This window comes from Chlorocebus sabaeus, chromosome 20 (assembly GCF_047675955.1).
Source record: "Chlorocebus sabaeus isolate Y175 chromosome 20, mChlSab1.0.hap1, whole genome shotgun sequence".
NCBI classification, from domain to species: domain Eukaryota; kingdom Metazoa; phylum Chordata; class Mammalia; order Primates; family Cercopithecidae; genus Chlorocebus; species Chlorocebus sabaeus.
The window spans coordinates 85,285,637-85,303,052 of NC_132923.1; the positions used below are offsets into that span (position 1 = coordinate 85,285,637).

Consider the following 17,416-nt stretch of genomic DNA (forward strand, 5'->3'; position numbering starts at 1 on the left):
GGGGCCATGATTGTGGGGGAGGTTGTGTCCAGAGACAAGGGAAATTCCCGTCTTATTTTAAGCTTAAAGAACTCAAGATCAAAGTGATAGTGAACCCAGAGGAGGGACTGGAAGTGCTTAAAGCCTCTTTGTTTTCTGCCCTATGTTTGTTTACAGGTCCTGAGCTGGACCCTCATATAGATGATGGCGGGAGGGGGCAGACAGAAGTATCCAGGTCCAGCCTGACAGCACTCTGGATGCCCCGTTTCTTTCCTTTCCTTCCTTCCCTTTCCTTTCCTTTCCTTTCCTTTCCTTTCCTTTCTTTTCCTTTTCCTTTCCTCCTTTCCTTTCCTTTCTTTTTTCCTTTCCTTTCCTCCTTTCCTTTCCTTTCTTTTCCTTTCCTTTCCTCCTTTCCTTTCCTTTCTTTTCCTTTCCTTTCCTCCTTTCCTTTCCTTTCCTTTCCTTTCTTTTTCCTTTCCTTTCCTCCTTTCCTTTCCTTTCTTTCCTTTCCTTTCTCCTCCTTCCCTTCCCTTCCCCTCCCCTCCCCTCCCCTCCCCTCCCCTCCCCTCCCCTCCCCTCCCCTCCCCTTCCTTTCCTTTCCTTTCCTTTCCTTTCCTTTCCTTTTCCTTTCCTTTCCTTTCCTTTCCTTTCCTTTCCTTTCCTTTCCTTTCCTTTCCTTTCCTTTCCTTTCTTTTTATGATCTCACTCTGTCACCCAGGCTGGAGTGCAGTGACATGATCATGGCTCACTGTGACCTCCACCTCCTGGGCCTCAGATCCTCTTGCCAGGTGCGTGCCACCACGCTTACCTAATTTTTGAAGTTTTTTGGGGTAGGGACAAGGTCTCACTATATTGCCCAGGCTGGTCTTGAACTCCCGGGCTCAAGCAGTCCTCCCACATTGGCCTCCAAAGTGCTGGGATTGCAGATGTGAGCCACCACGCCCTGCCTGGATCCCCTAGTTTTATCCCAGCCTATGGCATCTACCCTCATGAAGGAATATTTCATTTTAGGACTGGGAAGACTTTGAATACATCCTGGATCCAGAAGCCAAGAAGCCGGACGACTGGAATGAGGCTATGGATGGGGAGTGGGAAAGGCCTGTGATACCAAACCCAAAGTATAAGGTGAGGGGGGTCTCTCTTTCCAATGACTGTGAGAGATGAGACAAAAGAAATGTAAATGCTAATTGATGAAACAGAAATTCTGAGATCCTGTCATCTTCCTTTCCCTTAAGCCCCCCAATAAGACTGTAGCCTCATCTGAGCCGTGCTCTCAGGGCTATGCCTATGTAGGATGGGGTGGACTGGTAAAGGCCAACATTGACAGGTATAGGGCCAGGCAGCCCTGGGCCTGGAGTTTGTCCAGAGTGGTGGAAAGCAGCCTGTCACAGGAACGTAGTCAAAATAGGACATGGGTTTTGGGGTCAGGAACTGGAAGTCTTAGAAACAGGCCAAAAGGAAAAAAGGGTAGGACATGAATGAGCCAAAAATGCAAGGGGTAGGGACACTTTTTACTTTATTTATTTATTCATTTATTTTGAGACAGAGTGTTTGCACTGTCATCCAGTCTGGAGTGCAGTGGCATGATCTTGGCTCACTGCAACCTCCACCTCCTGGGCTCAAGAGATTCTTGTGCCTCAGGCTTCGAGCAGCCAGGACTACAGGCACGCGCCACCACGCCCAGCTAATTTTTTGTATTTGCGGTAGAGACGGGGTTTCACTCTATTGGGCCAGGCTGGTTATAGCATATCCACTATCCCTATACAGGAAGCATGGTGGCATCAGCTTCTGGGGAGGCCTCAGGTATCCACAGTGATGGCGGAAGGTGATGGCAGGGTGTCTCACACGGTGGGAGCAGGAGCGAGAGAGAAAGGGGGGAGGTGCTACACAATTTAAAAGTAAGCAGATCTCATGATCACTCACTCACTATTCAGTACCAAGAGGGGATCGTGCTAAACCATTTATGAGAACTCTGCCCCTGTGATCCAATCACCTCCCACCAGGCCTCACCTCCGACACTGGGGATTACATTTCAACATGAGATTTGGGTGGGGACATGATCCAAACCACATCAATTGGCCTTTCTGATTGCATAAGATCAGAAGAATGACAAAATACTAATGCCGTGTTCACTGTTTGGTTCTTTGCTTAGGGAAAATGGAAACCTCGGATCATTGACAATCCCAATTACCAGGGGGAATGAATTCATCCCAAAATAGACAACCCTAAATATAAGCCTGATGCCACCATTCGTCACTATTATAACATTAGTATTCTCAGCCTGGACCTTTGGCAGGTAAAGCCCTCTGGGCTCAGAGCCACTGAGCCGCAGTCTCTCAGTTTTCACAAAGTAGAAAGAGCCCCAGGCTGGAAATCATAAGACTTGAATAAGTCTTGGTCTTTCTAAGCCTCAGACTGCTGATCTTTTAAACGGGGGCCATCACATTCTTCCTAATAATTATAACAGTTACTAAAATTTACTGAGTCCCTCTCATGTACCAAATGCTGTATTTAAAGACTTTGCATATGCCATTTAATTTTCACTAGGAAGTCTCCTACTTCTTTTTTTTTATTTTGGAAAATTTTAATATATTCTCTATTGTTAAGTGCACCAGATGCTGGACTTCTGAAGCAACAATTATAGTTCAGCATAATAACATTTTCTACATTTTTTTCTCTTCATGTTGCTTATTCCTCTGATTTATCTAGAATCAATGAATCTGAAAAACAAAAAGATTATTTAAGCACCTGGTAAATTTCGGGTCCCACATTAGAAAATGAGCAAGCATCAGTAATATTGATGGGGGTGAAAATATGACATTGCGAAAGTCTCCTACTTCTAAATGTGAAAAGGAGACTCAGAAAAGTTAAATAATTTGCCTGAAGACATAGATCTGTTAAGGTAAGTAGAAAAGCTAGAATTTAACTACAGCTCTTTTTTTGTTTGTTTGAGACAGAGTCTCACTTACTCTGTGATCAATGCTGGAGTGCAGTGGCGCAATTTCAGCTCACTGCAACCTTTGCCTCCTGGGTTCAAGTGATTCTCCTGCCTCAGCCTCCTGAGTAGCTGGGACTACAGGCATGTACAAACTACACCTGCCTAACTTTTCTATTTTTAGTAGAGACAGGGTTTCACCATGTTGGCTAGGCTGGTCTCCAATTCCTGACCTCAAGTGATCCACCGCCTTGGCCTGGGATTACAAGCGTGAGCCACCATGCCCGGCTGAGTGCAGGTCTTTCTGATGTCAGATTCAAAGTTCCAATACTTTACACTGCTTCTGCTGGTCCTACATGATCCTTGGAGGTGCTTCTAGGATAAAGGGAAATCAGAGATGTGGTAAAACTCTGAAACATTAAAATCCCTGGACAGATGTTAGGAGTGATTGCCCCAGCCATGATGATAAGTCCTGACCCAGCTTCCCTCCCTCTGCCAGTCATCTTTCCTCTGATTGGAAGGTAAAGAGGAGGGGACAAATACTTCAGCCTTTGAAAAGTTGTTGTCCTCTCCATCTCTTTCTTCTCTGAGACTTATTACTAAAGATGGAGAGGACTCCTCCCCAAATCAGGAGAAAAGAGAGTGCCTCAAGGCACCAGAGTAAAGGCCTTGGCCATGATTCCTCCCAGGAGTCTTTTAGAAACAATAGTCTACAAAGTCCTGGATGAAGAATTCCCCTGGAGAGGAAGGGAACTCACTTTTGTTAAACACTGGCCTGGGGTCAGTGCTTTACCTACATTACCTCCCCAAATTCTCACAACTCTATCAGGTAAGTACGATTATCCCTTATTGTTTTCGCATTTTATGTTTGAGAGAATTGAGACTCAGAAATGCCAAGTGACATGTCCAAGAGCACAACAGCTAACGCATGGTAGAGACATGATTCAAACATAGGTCTGTCAGCCTCTAAAGCCTTTGCTGTAATGATTACACACTGTACAACAGAGCCTCTGCAAGCCATAGCCACCTGTCCTTGGGTGTATCCTGCAAAGTCCCATGGCCACAGAAATCTGTGTCTCTGATTAGTGATTTCTACAGTTCAGAGCCACCAAAGATTTCTGGGACTGATGCCCCCCATTTGAAGCCTTCTTGGTTTGTTTATTTATTTTCTACTTTATTTATTTATACTTTCTTGCTTCTCTGGCTCAAGAAGACCAACATAGGAGTAGAATGAGGTCATGTATGTAAATAACCAGGAGCATTGTGTAGCAGAGTGGGAAGGGTTCAGAAGAAAAAGGAAGGAAGGGAGGAAGGGACACATTGTATCTTTCTTTTCTTCCTCTCTAATTTGAAGAATGTGGATACACTTTGTATTGTTATTATTTTTTTTTTACAGTTGTCTCTTTTTAATACATAAGGAGAACTTTCTACATCTTGTAAACATATGTGATCATATTAATATACCTAATCTGATTATTTCATTAAAATGCTTATCCCCCCACTGAAAACATTAAGGTACACATTTTAAACTGTATCTTTATTCATATACAAAATTAAAAGTATTTGACACTAATTGCTCTGGGTTCTATCAACCTCTGCAAGCAGGCAAATCTTCGTATTTGAAGAATTTAAACCATGCCAGAGGAGTGCTTCTCAAACTTTAACATGCATATGAATAAAGTGGGGGGTCTTATTAAAATACAGATTCTGATCCAGTAGGTCTGGAATGAAGCCCAAGAGACTACATTTCTAAAACTCCAGCATTATCTCTTAATTTTGTGAGGGGTGTGTGTGTGTGTGTGTGTGTGTGTGTATTTGAGAGAGAGAGAGAGAATTCTGCACAATGCAGACATTACCCTTGGGAGCATGTTTTCTTCCAACTTCTAATCGGGTCTGGCACTCACAGGTCCTACTGCACCACCTGCCACATCCCCCGCCCCCACACTCAGCCAGCACAGAACATCCAGGTTACCACGGGGTCCCTGAACTTCATTGGAAAAGTCAAGTGACTCTCAGCATGGAGATGGGTGGGAATTTCCTCACCTGCCTCCGCCCCAATTTCCAGCCTTCAGATGCTCTGGCAGCCCAGATGGCCTCCTCATCCCTCCTTGGTCCCAGCCTGGTAAGATGATCAACTTTCCTGCCTAGTCCCTGACCTCTCCTGTTCCCTATTCTGACACTTCCAAAGACAACCCCTTTACCTTTTTTTCTTTGGTGGAAGTGACTGCATTGTTTTTGTTGTTGTTGTTGGTTTTGTTTTTTAAATCAGCACAGAGGCTGGGAGGAGATGGTAGAGAACAAAGAAACGTTTCCTCTTACCATTGGAACTCTTTATGATCTTTGAAGGAATGAGTGTAGTCTAACCACAATGAGTATAACCTAGTCATAACGTCATCACCCAATGAGTTCATCTAACCCACTGCCCGGAAAAGCTGGAGCACTGAGAAGAGCAAGTTTCCACAACAGAGAGTTTAATAAATGCAAAGCTCGCTAAGCGGAAGGATAGGAAATTTTTTATTACTCATATTAGCCTCTCTGAAAATTCGGAGGCTAGGATTTTTTTAAGGATAGCTTGGCAGGCGGGGGGCTAGGGAATGGGGAATGCCAATTGGTTGGGTTGAGGGTGAAATCAGAGAGTCAAAGCTGTCCTCTTGAGCTGAGTCAGTTCCTGGGTGGGGGCCACAAGACCAGATGAGCCAGTTTATCAATCTGGGTAGTGCCAGCTGCACTCTGCATCAGAATGCAGAGTTGGAAAAACACCTCAAATACCAATCTTAGGTTTTACAATAGTGATGTTATCTACAGGAGAACTGGGGAGGTGGCCTCTGGCTGCATGACTCCTGAGTCATCATTTCTATTTTGTTAGTTTTACAAAGGCAGTCTGGTCCCCAAGCAAGGAGGGGGTTTGTTTCGGGAAGGGGCTGCTATTGTCTTTTTTTTTTTTTTTTTTTTTTTAAATGGATTATAAACTAAATTTCTTCTATAGTTAGTTTGGCCTATGACCAGGAATGAACAAGGGCAGCTTGGAGGTTAGAAGCAAGATAGAGTTGATTAGGTCAGATTTCTTTCACTGTCACAGTTTTCCTAGGTCAGATTTTTCTCACTGTCATAATTTTTGCAAAGGTGGTTACAATAATACAAAGCACATTGATATCCCTTACATCGTATGGTCTGTGCCACAGCCCTGTGAGGCCAAGAGGGTAGGACTCACCATTGCCATTTTACTGATGAGAACACTGAGGACTCAGAGAGGAGACTTGACTTGTCAGGGCCCATCGCTAACAAGTGCCCAAACCTTTGCTCTTTACATGTTATTACTCAAATGGGATAGCACAGGTAACTTTCAATGAATTCCTTAGGGCCTTAGGCTTTAGTCGAACACAGTTCACAGTTCTTTTACAGGGAAGATATAGTAGACCATGATCACCAGTTAGGATGCAGGACTGGCAAGCTCATAGCCCATGAGTTTAATGTAAGGGCAGTGGGGGCAAAAGGGCATTAAAAACAACAGCGAGATTAGGAGCAGGTCTCATGAAAGTAGGGAAAGTGGAAAAGCCAACAAATAGGCAGTTCTCTTAGCAAGACTGCTGACAACTCAAAAAAAATCCCAAAGGTAAGAAAATATCTTAAAGATGCAGAAGGAATTTTAAAAACCAATTGTTAAAAAATGGCTCATAGCAAAATAATTATCTCTATTCAAAGTGGCTATTTTATCACTTGTTTTTCTCTTGGAGGCAGGGTTGGTTGGGTAATGTAAGCCCAAATAAAAGCCTTTCTATTAAAAACAAGAAAACTTTTTTGGCTATGAAACAGTAAGGCAGGGTTTTTTGTTTTTGTTTTCAATTTTTAGTGTTTGTGGCTACATAGTAGGTATATATATTTATGGGATACATGAGATATTTTGATACAGGCATGCAACATGTAATAATCACATTAGGGTAAATGGGGTATCCATCACCTCAAGCATTTACCCTTTGTGTTACAAACAATCCCATTACACTCTTTTAGCTGTTTTTTTTATTATTATTATTATACTTTAAGTTCTAGGGTACATGTGCACAACGTGCAGCTTTGTTACATATGTATACATGTGCCATGGTGGTGTGCTGCACCCATTAACTCGTCATTCACATTAGGTATATCTCCTAATGCTATCCCTCCCTGCCCCCCACCCCCATAGGACCCGGTGTGTGATGATCCCCTTCCTGTGTCCCAGTGATCTCATTGTTCATTTCCCACCTATGAGTGAGAACATGCCATATTTGGTTTTCTGTTCTTGCGATAGTTTGCTGAGAACAATGGTTTCCAGTTGTATCCATGTCCCTACAAAGGACAGGAACTCATCCTTTTTTATGTCTGCATAGTATTCCATGGTGTTTATGTGCCACATTTTCTTAATCCAGTCTGTCACTGATGGACATTTGGGTTGATTCCAAGTCTTTGCTATTGTGAATAGTGCCACAATAAACATATGTGTGCATGTGTCTTTATAGCAGCATGACTTGTAATCCTTTGGGTATATCCCCCATAATGGGATGGCTGGGTTAAATGGTATTTCTAGTTCTAGATCCTTGAGGAATCGCTACACTGCTTTCCACAATGGTTGAACTACTTTACAGTCCCACCAACAGTGTAAAAGTGTTCCTATTTCTTCACATCCTCTCCAGCACCTGTTGTTTCCTCTTTAATGATTGCCATTCTAACTGGTATGAGATGGTATCTCATTGTGGTTTTGATTTGCATTTCTCTGATGGCAAGTGATGATGAGCATTTTTTCATGTGTCTGTTGGCTGTATGAACATCTTCTTTTGAGAAGTGTCTGTTCATATCCTCTGCCCACTTTTTGATGGGGTTGTTTGTTTTTTTCTTGTAAATTTGATTGAGTTCTTTATAGGTTCTGGATATTAGCCCTTTGTCAGATGAGTAGATTGCAAAAATTTTCTCCATTCTGTAGGTTGCCTGTTCACTCTGACGGTAGTTTTTTTTTGCTGTGCAGAAGCTCTTTAGTTTAATTAGATCCCATTTATCAATTTTGGCTTTTGTTGCCGTTGCTTTTGGTGTTTTAGACATGAAGTCCTTGCCCATGCCTATGTCCGGAATGGTATTACCTAGGTTTTCTTCTAGGGTTTTTATGGTTTTAGGTCTAACATTTAAGTCTCTAATCCATCTTGAATTAATTTTTGTATAAGGAGTAAGGAAAGGATCCAGTTTCAGCTTTCTACTTATGGCTAGCCAATTTTCCCAGCACCATTTATTAAATAGGGAATCCTTTCCCCATTTCTCGTTTTTGTCAGGTTTGTTAAAGATCAGTTGGCTGTAGATGTGTGGTATTATTTCTGAGGGCTCTGTTCTGTTCCATTGGTCTATATCTCTGTTTTGGTACCAGTACCATGCTGTTTTGATTACTGTAGCCTTGTAGTATAGTTTGAAGTCAGGTAGCATGATGCCTCCAGATTTGTTCTTTTGGCTTAGGATTGTCTTGGCAATGCGGGGTCTTTTTTGGTTCCATATGAACTTTAAAGCAGTTTTTTCCAATTCTGTGAAGAAAGTCATTGGTAGCTTAATGGGGATGGCATTGAATCCATAAATTACCTTGGGCAGTATGGCCATTTTCACAATATTGATTCTTCCTATCCATGAGCATGGAAAGTTCTTCCATTTGTTTGTGTCCTCTTTTATTTCATTGAGCAGTGGTTTGTAGTTCTCTTTGAAGAGGTCCTTCACATCCCTTGTAAGTTGGATTCCTAGTTATTTTATTCTCTTTGAAGCAACTGTGAATGGGAGTTCACTCATGATTTGGCTCTCCGTTTGTTACTGGTGTATAAGAATGCTTGTGATTTTTGCACATTGATTTTGTATCCTGAGACTTTGCTGAAGTTGCTTATCAGCTTAAGGAGATTTTGGGCTAAGACGATGGGATCTTCTAAATATACAATCATGTCATCTGCAAAGAGGGACAATTTGACTTCTTCTTTTCCTAACTGTATACCCTTTATTTCTTTCTCCTGCCTGACTACCCTGGCCAGAACTTCCAAGACTATGTTGAATAGGAGTGGTGAGAGAGGGCATCCCTGTCTTGTGCCAGTTTTCAAAGGGAATGCTTCCAGTTTTTGCCCATTTGGTATGATATTGGCTGTGGGTTTGTCATAAATAGCTTTTATTATTTTGAGATATGTTCCATTAACACTGAATTTATTGAGAGTTTTTAGCATGAAGGGCTGTTGAATTTTGTCAAAGGCCTTTTCTGCGTCTATTGAGATAATCATGTGGTTTTTGTCTTTGGTTCTGTTTATATGCGGGATTACGTTTATTGATTTGCGTATGTTGAACCAGCCTTGCATCCCAGGGATGAAGCCCACTTGATCATGGTGGATAAGCTATTTGATGTGCTGCTGGATTCGGTTTGCCAGTATTTTATTGAGGATTTTTGCATCGATGTTCATCAGGGATATTGGTCTAAAATTCTCTTTTTTTGTTGTATCTCTGTCAGGCTTTGGTATCAGGATGATGTTGGCCTCGTAAAATGAGTTAGGGAGGATTCCCTGTTTTTCAGAAGGAATAGTTTCAGAGGAAATGGTACCAACTCCTCCTTGTACCTCTGGTAGAATTCGGCTGTGAATCCGTCTGGTCCTGGACTTTTTTTGGTTGGTAGGCTATTAATTATTGCCTCAATTTCAGAGCCTGCTATTGGTCTATTCAGGGATTCAACTTCTTCCTGGTTTAGTCTTGGGAGAGTGTAAGTGTCCAGGAAATTATCCAATTCTTCTAGGTTTTCTAGTTTATTTGCATAGAGGTGTTTATAGTATTCTCTGATGGTAGTTTGTATTTCTCTGGGGTCAGTGGTGATATCCCCTTTATCATTTTTTATTGCATCTATTTGATTCTTTTTTCTTCTTTATTAGTCTTGCTAGCGGTCTATCAATTTTGTTGATCTTTTCAAAAAACCAGCTCCTGGATTCATTGATTTTTTGGAAGGTTTTTTGTGTCTCTATCTCCTTCAGTTCTGCTTTAATCTTAGTTATTTCTTGCCTTCTGCTAGCTTTTGAATGTGTTTTAGTTGTTTTTAAATGTATAATAAATTACTGTTGAGTGTAGCCATCTTGTTGTACTATCAAATACTAGATCTTATTCATTCTACCTAGTGTGTGTGTGTATATATATATATATATATATATATATATTTTTTTTTTTTTTTTTTTTTTTGAGACAGAGTCTCACTCTGTCACCCAGGCTAGAGTGCAGTGGTGAGATCTCTGCTCACTGCAACCTCTGCCTCCCAGGTTCAAGCATTTCTCCTGCCTCAGCCTCCCAAGTAGTTGGGATTACAGGCATCCACCACCATACCCAGCTAATTTTTTGTATTTTTAGCAGAGACAGGGTTTCACCATGTTGGCCAGGCTGGTCTCAAACTCCTGACCTCAGCCTCCCCAAATTCTGAAATTACCTAATTATGTTTTTGTACCCATTAACTGCTCACAGCACCCTACCTCCGGTTCCAGTCCCCCGCTTCCCAGTCTTTGGTAACCATCATTCTACTCTCTGTCTCCATGAGTTCAAGGCAGCGGTTTTTTCAAAGCCTAGGGGAGGGACATGGGATTACTCATGCTACAGACTTTCCAGCTGATTGTACAACTACGCCCATGAAATTGACTTGATGATTTATTTAACATACTGCAAAAGTAAAAAATTATAAAATGACCATCAATTTTGCCCTTTTTGAAACATACTCAGATACTGAAAAGTTATGATAATAACCACTAGTGTCTATTGGGTGACTATTAACTGCTAGACACTGTGCTTGACATATATTATCTCTAATTCTCATGAAACTACTCTCAGGGAGTTATTATTTTCCCTACTTTACTTACAGGGACAAGGCTCAGAGGGATTGAGCAAACTTGCCCGAGATCACACAGCCAGTATGTGGTTGAGCTGGTCTGACTCCATGGCTTGTGTTCTTTGTATTCTGTTCCTTTCTCGTTCAGGAAAAAAACACGGAAAACATTACATACGGTGGATTTCATTAATCTTTTCCTTTCATTGCAAATACTAAAAATGTTATTAAAAAATAGGGAACTATAGTACACGATCTACATTGTATAGAATCTGGCTGGGCGCAGTGGCTTACACCTGTAATCCCAGCACTTTGGGAGGCCAAGGCGGGCAGATCATTTGAGGTCAGGAGTTCAAAACCAGCCTGACCAACATGGTAAAACCCTGTCTCTACTAAAATACAAAAAAAAATTAGCCGGGCATGGTGGCACATGCCTGTAATCTCAGATACTCAGGAAGCTGAGGCAGGAGAATCACTTGAACCAAGGAAGTGGAGGTTGCAGTGAGCCAAGATCATGCCACTGCACTCCAGCCTGGGCGACAGAGCGAGACTCCCTCTCAAAAAATAAAAATAAAATAAAAAAGGAATCTAAATTCTGCTTACACTTCTTGTTGAACCTTTTCTTTTTCCTATGGTCTTTTAGTTTTTCTGATTAAGGAGAGAACCTTTTTTGTTGCCCAGGCTGGAGTGCAATGACGCTATCTCAGCTCACCACAAACTCCAACTCCCTGGTTCAAGTGATTCTCCTGCCTCAGCCTCCCAAGTAACTGGGATTACAGGCACGCGCCACCATGCCCAGCTAATTTTTGTACTTTTAGTAGAGACAGGGTTTCGCCATGTTGGCCAGGCTGGTCTCGAACTCCTGAACCTCGTGATCCGCCCGCCTCGGCCTCCCAAAGTTCTGGGATTACAGGCGTGAGCCACTGCGCCTGGCCACCTTTTTAAAGGCGTCTCTATGTAAGTATCATCAGAAGTAGGCACTATCAATCTGAGCTGGGGCAAGAGCCAGTGGGCACCAATTTGGAGGCTAGCACAGTGATAAAATTTACTTCACAACCTTTTAAAATAGTGTTCAGAGGCATAAGGAGCACAGAATCTTGGGAAACTAAATTAATTTTGTTCCAGAGCAGATCAGCTAGGGCAGTACAGGATTTTGGACCCTCTGTGTTATTAATAACTCTTGTATTTCCTGAGTTATTAATAACAGTTAATTATTGATTATAACTTCTGGGCCAGTAGCCTGGGAATACGCATTTAGCAAGGGTCTCCAGGTGCTTTTTAAGCCCTTCGACATTTAGGTACCTAGTTTTAATAATCCTGTTGTTTTCACTTCAGCAGGTAAAACCGGGCAGCATCTTTTAACAATTTCCTTCTTACAAATGATGAAGAGTTTGCTCAAAAAGTTGGAAATAAGACCCGGGGAATAAGAAAAGTAAGGTATTCCCCCACTCTGCATTCCAGATGTCTGACTCCTCAGTTGTTCACTGTTCTTTGCATTTCAAAAATCAGCTGCATAGTCTTTGTCTCATTTTTGGTCACTTGGCCCTGAGAGGTAAGGAGAAAGAACTCATGTTCACTGGACATCTATAATTTTGTACTTGTGGCTCTGTCAGCACTTTCCAAATACTATCGCACTTAGCCCTAAAACAACCCAGCAAGACAGATATTATTACTTCCATTTTTCAGATGTAGGAACTGAAATTCAGAGTATAAAGTACCCAAAGTCATCCGCAGCCTTTGACTTGTTGAAGTTTTGCCTTCCCTTTTGATTCACAAACTATAAGAGTCTCTTATATTTTCTTTATAATTTTACTTTTCATGTTTATTGTATTTTTAACCACCTAGAGTCTACTCTTGTATAGGATATAGAATTGTTGAAATATGGTAATTATACTATCCAAGCCTTAATGTATCAGTTTCTGAGAGGAGGCTGTTCAAGTCTTCAGCTACAATTATGCATCTATTTTTCCCTGCAGTTTCTCTCTCTGTCTGCCTCTGTGTGTGTATATATAAGTATTTATATTTATATCTATATTTGTAAGAGATAGAGTCTTGCTCTGTCTGCACAGAGTGCAGTGGTGTGATTGTGACTCACTGCTGCTTCAAACTCCTGGGCTCAAGCAATCTTCCCACCTTAGCCTCTCAAGTAGCTAGGACTACAGAAGTGCAGAAGTGTGCCACCACACCCAGCTAACTTAAAAACAATTTTTTTTTTTTTGGCCAGGCGCGGTGGCTCACGCCTGTCATCCCAACACTTTGGGAGGCTGAGGCGGGTGGATCACCTGAGGTCGGGAGTTTGAGACCAGCCTGAACAACAAGGAGAAATCCCCGTCTCTACTAAAAATACAAAATTAGCCAGGTGTGGTGGCAGATGCCTGTAATCCCAGCTACTTGGGAGGCTAAGGCAGCAGAATCACTTGAACCCAGGAGGCGGAGGTTGCAGTGAGCCGAGATGCGCCATTGCACTCCAGCCTAGGCAACAAGAGCGAAACTCTATCTCAAAAAAAAAATTTTTTTTAAGAGATAGGATCTTGCTCTGTTGCCCAGGCTGGTTTCAAACTCCTGGCCTCTCATGCTCCTTTTGTGTTTCAGACTACCTACTTTAGTGCATTGATCTAGAAGGGAGCTACTGAGCTCATTTTCTTTTTCTTTGTTGTTTTGGTTTTTGTTGTCATTGAGACAGGGTCTTGCTTCTTGGCCCAGGCTGGGGTATGGTGGTGAGAATACAGCTCACTACAGACTCAATCCCCGGGGCTCAAGCGATCCTCCTGCCTCAGCCTCCCAAGTAGCTGGGACTACAGATGCACACCACCATGCCGGGTAAAATTTTTTTTAACGTTTTTGTAGAGACGGGATCTTGCCTTGTTGTCCAGGCTGATCTTGAACTCCTGGGCTCAAGCAATCCACGTGCCTCAGCCTCCCAAAGTGTTGGGATTACAGAAAATAGGCCTAAGCTTATTTTCTGATGGATGGCTACAAGAAAGAAGCAAGGTGATGAGTGCTGTTTACCGGCTTCCCCAGCCTCCTAGAACTATTTTATGGGTGGAGTGACACTTGGGGCAATAGCCTCATGACCCTGACAAGCTCTATCCAGATATCCTGGTTCTGCAGGAAGGTCCACTCAAAAGCAGGTTGTGGCCAATACTTGATTACTCAATAGGCGGATTAAGCTTATGCTTAGAGCACCCGCAAAAACACAGGCCCCCCAAAAATTTGCTTGTTTTTTAAAGAACTTTGATACTTAATATTTCCTTAAAAAAAAAAAATAGAAAGACCAGGCGTGGTAGTTCACGACTATAATCCCAGCACTTTGGGAGGCTGAGGTGGGTGGATCATTTGAGGTCAGGAGTTCAAGACCAGCCTGGCCAACATGGTGAAATCCCATCTCTACTAAAAGTACAAAAATTAGCCAGGCACAGTGGCGGGAGCCTGTAATCCCGGCTACTCAGGAGACTGAGACAGGAGAATCACTTGAACTTGGGAGGTGGAGGTTGCAGTGAGCTGAGATCGGGCCACTGCACTCCAATCTGGGCTACAGCGTGAGCCACTGTCTAAAAAAAAATTGAAACAGTCATTCCGGGAAAAATTATTTGACCTTGTAATACTTTTTAGTCTGCTTTTGTCTTGTTTTACTTTAGGATTATATCTAAAATTGTTCTGTGAAGGTACTTTTTCATATTGGTTAAGAGTTTGAATTTTGGAGCTAGACTGCTTGAGTTCAAATCCAGGCTGCATTATTTAGTAGCTGTATGAACTTAGGCAAGTTATTTAACCGCTCCTTATCTATAAATGGAGAATAATGATAGCCTCTATCTTATAAGTTCCTGGTATATAGTAAGTGCTCAATACATGGTAGCTATTATTATTAAACCATACATTCACTTGACAAGTACTTGAGTACCTGTTCAAAGCACTGTTTTAAATGCTGGGGTTATAGCAGTGAAATAAAACAGAGAAGTTTCTACCTTCATGGGGCTTACTTTCAGTTTGGGGAGATTGACAAGAAAAGTGTAAGGAAGTCTGAATCTCAGATCCCTCATCTAAAAAGTAGAACAAGTAACACACCTCATACTTTGCTGTGAGGAATGTAAATAACATGTGTAGATTGCCTATTATAGCACTGTGGTTAGCAATGCAGTAGGCATTCAATAAATGTTTGCTAAATTGGAACCAATTTTATTTATGAACAAACTACACACACACACATTTCTATTCACCCTACACATGCTGAAACTTTGTATATAAATAAACACCATCCCAGAAATCTTAACACTGTTGGAAGGCTGGGCACGGTGTCTCACGCCTATAATCCCAGCACTCTGGAAGGCTGAGGTGGGTGGATCTCTTGAGCTTAGGAGTTCAAGACCAGCCTAGGCAACATAGCCAACCCCCATCCCTATGAAAAATACAAAAATAAAATTAGCCAGTTGTAGTGGCGTGTGCCTGTGGTCCCAGCTACTCAGGAGGCTGAGGTGGGAGGACCGCTTGAGCCCAGGACGTAGAGGTTGCAATGAACCAAGATGGCACCATTGCATTCCAGCTTGGATGACAGAGTGAGACCCCATCTCAAAAATAATTAAATAAATAAATAAATAAATAAATAAATAAATAAATGATTGTGGCAAGATGTCAGATATTTCTAAAGTTGGTTAACTTTGTTTATACTATCTGTAAATTATTTTGAAATTCCACATTCTAAACAGGACCTAAGAGAAGCAATAGAGAGAACTGTATGAAGAAACTGGAAAAAGAAAGCAGGCAGAAGAGGCCAAGGAGAAAAAGGAAATGGAGGAAGAAGAGGAAGATGGCATTTGGGGAATTGAAGAAAAGGGAAATGAATTGGATCCCACTGCAGAGCCAGGAAATGACAGGCAGATGCAGGAACATGATGCTGACAGAGCATTTCTGGATAAAAATGAAGGAGTCCTTGTTGACCAGAAGGATAAACTGTAACTGGGATTGTAGAGGCAAATGTTAGGAGGAGAAATATTCATGACGTTGGTACAAATTCGGGAGCAAAATAACTTGCTTTTTTGAAATAAACTTTGGATTTGTATTTCCATCCCACTCCCTTTGCTCTGTGAGACCTGGGGAAAGTCACACTGCCTCTTGGAGCTTCTATTTCCTTATTAGTGGAAAGGGAGTGATCATTTCTCTTTTATGAGGTTGTAGGGATTAAATGAACTAATGTATGTAAAGTGCCTGATACAAATATGTAGTCAAAAAATGGTTGCTATCACTACTATCATTATTATGGAGTTTATGAAATTAGTTATCAGTAAATAAACTTCTGTATAAACTTAATCCTCACATTCAGTTTATCCCAGGACACCCAAGGATTTTATTTTGTTTAAATGTATGGGGCCAGGCACAGTGGCTCACGCCTGTAATCCCAGCACTTTGGGAGGCTGAGGTGGGTAGATCTCCTGAGGTAAGGAGTTTGAGACCAGCCTGGCTAACTTGGTGAAACCCCATCTCCACTAAAAATACAAAAAACTAGCTGGGGTTGGTGGCGGGCACCTGTAACTCCGCTACTTGGGAGGCTGAGGCAGGAGCATTGCTTGAACCTGGGAGGCGAGGGTTGCAGTGAGCCGAGATCGCGCCATTGTGCTCCAGCCTGGGAAAAAAATAAAAATAAAATAAAAAATAAACAAACGTATGTATTAGTATTTACTGAGCAGTGCTGATGGTTATACTTGTGGACAGATGTTGTTTTCCTCTTGCAGATGTATCAAGCACTTAACAACTAGGTTTCCTCCTAACATAAGAAAAAGTACTTTGTGAAAATCCATTTGCTTTTGTGCTGTTTTGTACCCTAACTTTTAAATAATTGTCACTTGTTTGCAAGTTTGCTAGTCTCATATTTATTTTTTTCTGTACTACCTGCTCACACATCATCACACACATTCTTGTAGCTCTTTATAGATTAGAAAGCACTTTGCCTTAAATTCGTGGAGCTTCTACAATGTGCTCATCTAATCCTCATAGCAGCCATTGTAGAGGATACCATTCTTATCTTCATTTTACAGATGTGGAAACTGCTCAGAGTGGGTATGTCACTTGCTCAAGGTTAAACAGCTAGTAAGGGACAGGACCAGTGTCTCGAGCTTGTCTGGTTTCGAAGCTTATACTTCCATAAAACAATAACTCAAAGCACTATAAAAGAAAACAGTTTATCCTTCCACTGCTCCAGGCTGTGGAATGAGTGAGTGAATATCTATTACTATTGAATACATAAAGTAGGCAATGTTCCATGTGGAAAAAAAAAATGTCTTTTTAAGTGCTTTTTGTTTTGTTTTGAGACAGAGTCTTGCTCTGTTGCCCAGGCTGGAGTTCAGTGGCACAATCTTGGCTTTCTGCCACCTCCGCCTCCAGGGTTCAAGCCATCCTCCTGCCTCAACCTCCTGAGTAGCTTGGGACTACAGGCGTGTGCCACCACATCTGGCTAATTTTTGTATTTTTAGTAGAGACAGTGTTTCGTCATGTTGGCCAGGCTAGTCCCTAACTCCTGACCTCAAGTGATCTGCCCATCTCAGCCTCCCAAAGTGCTGGGATTACAGGTGTAGGCCAGTGCACCTGGCCTTCAAGTGTATTTTTAAATGACTATATCCAACAGCCATGGAGTCAGACCCACAGACATGGCTGTCATACAGTTCAGTAAATGATAA

The 17,416-nt window shown here is 41.9% G+C and overlaps 1 pseudogene; it reads left to right on the forward strand.

The window, feature by feature from the left end:
- LOC119626238 (calreticulin-like) overlaps positions 1–12,174 on the forward strand; it is a 24,132-nt pseudogene extending 11,958 nt beyond the window's left edge.
- The last annotated feature ends 5,242 nt before the right edge of the window (positions 12,175–17,416 follow it).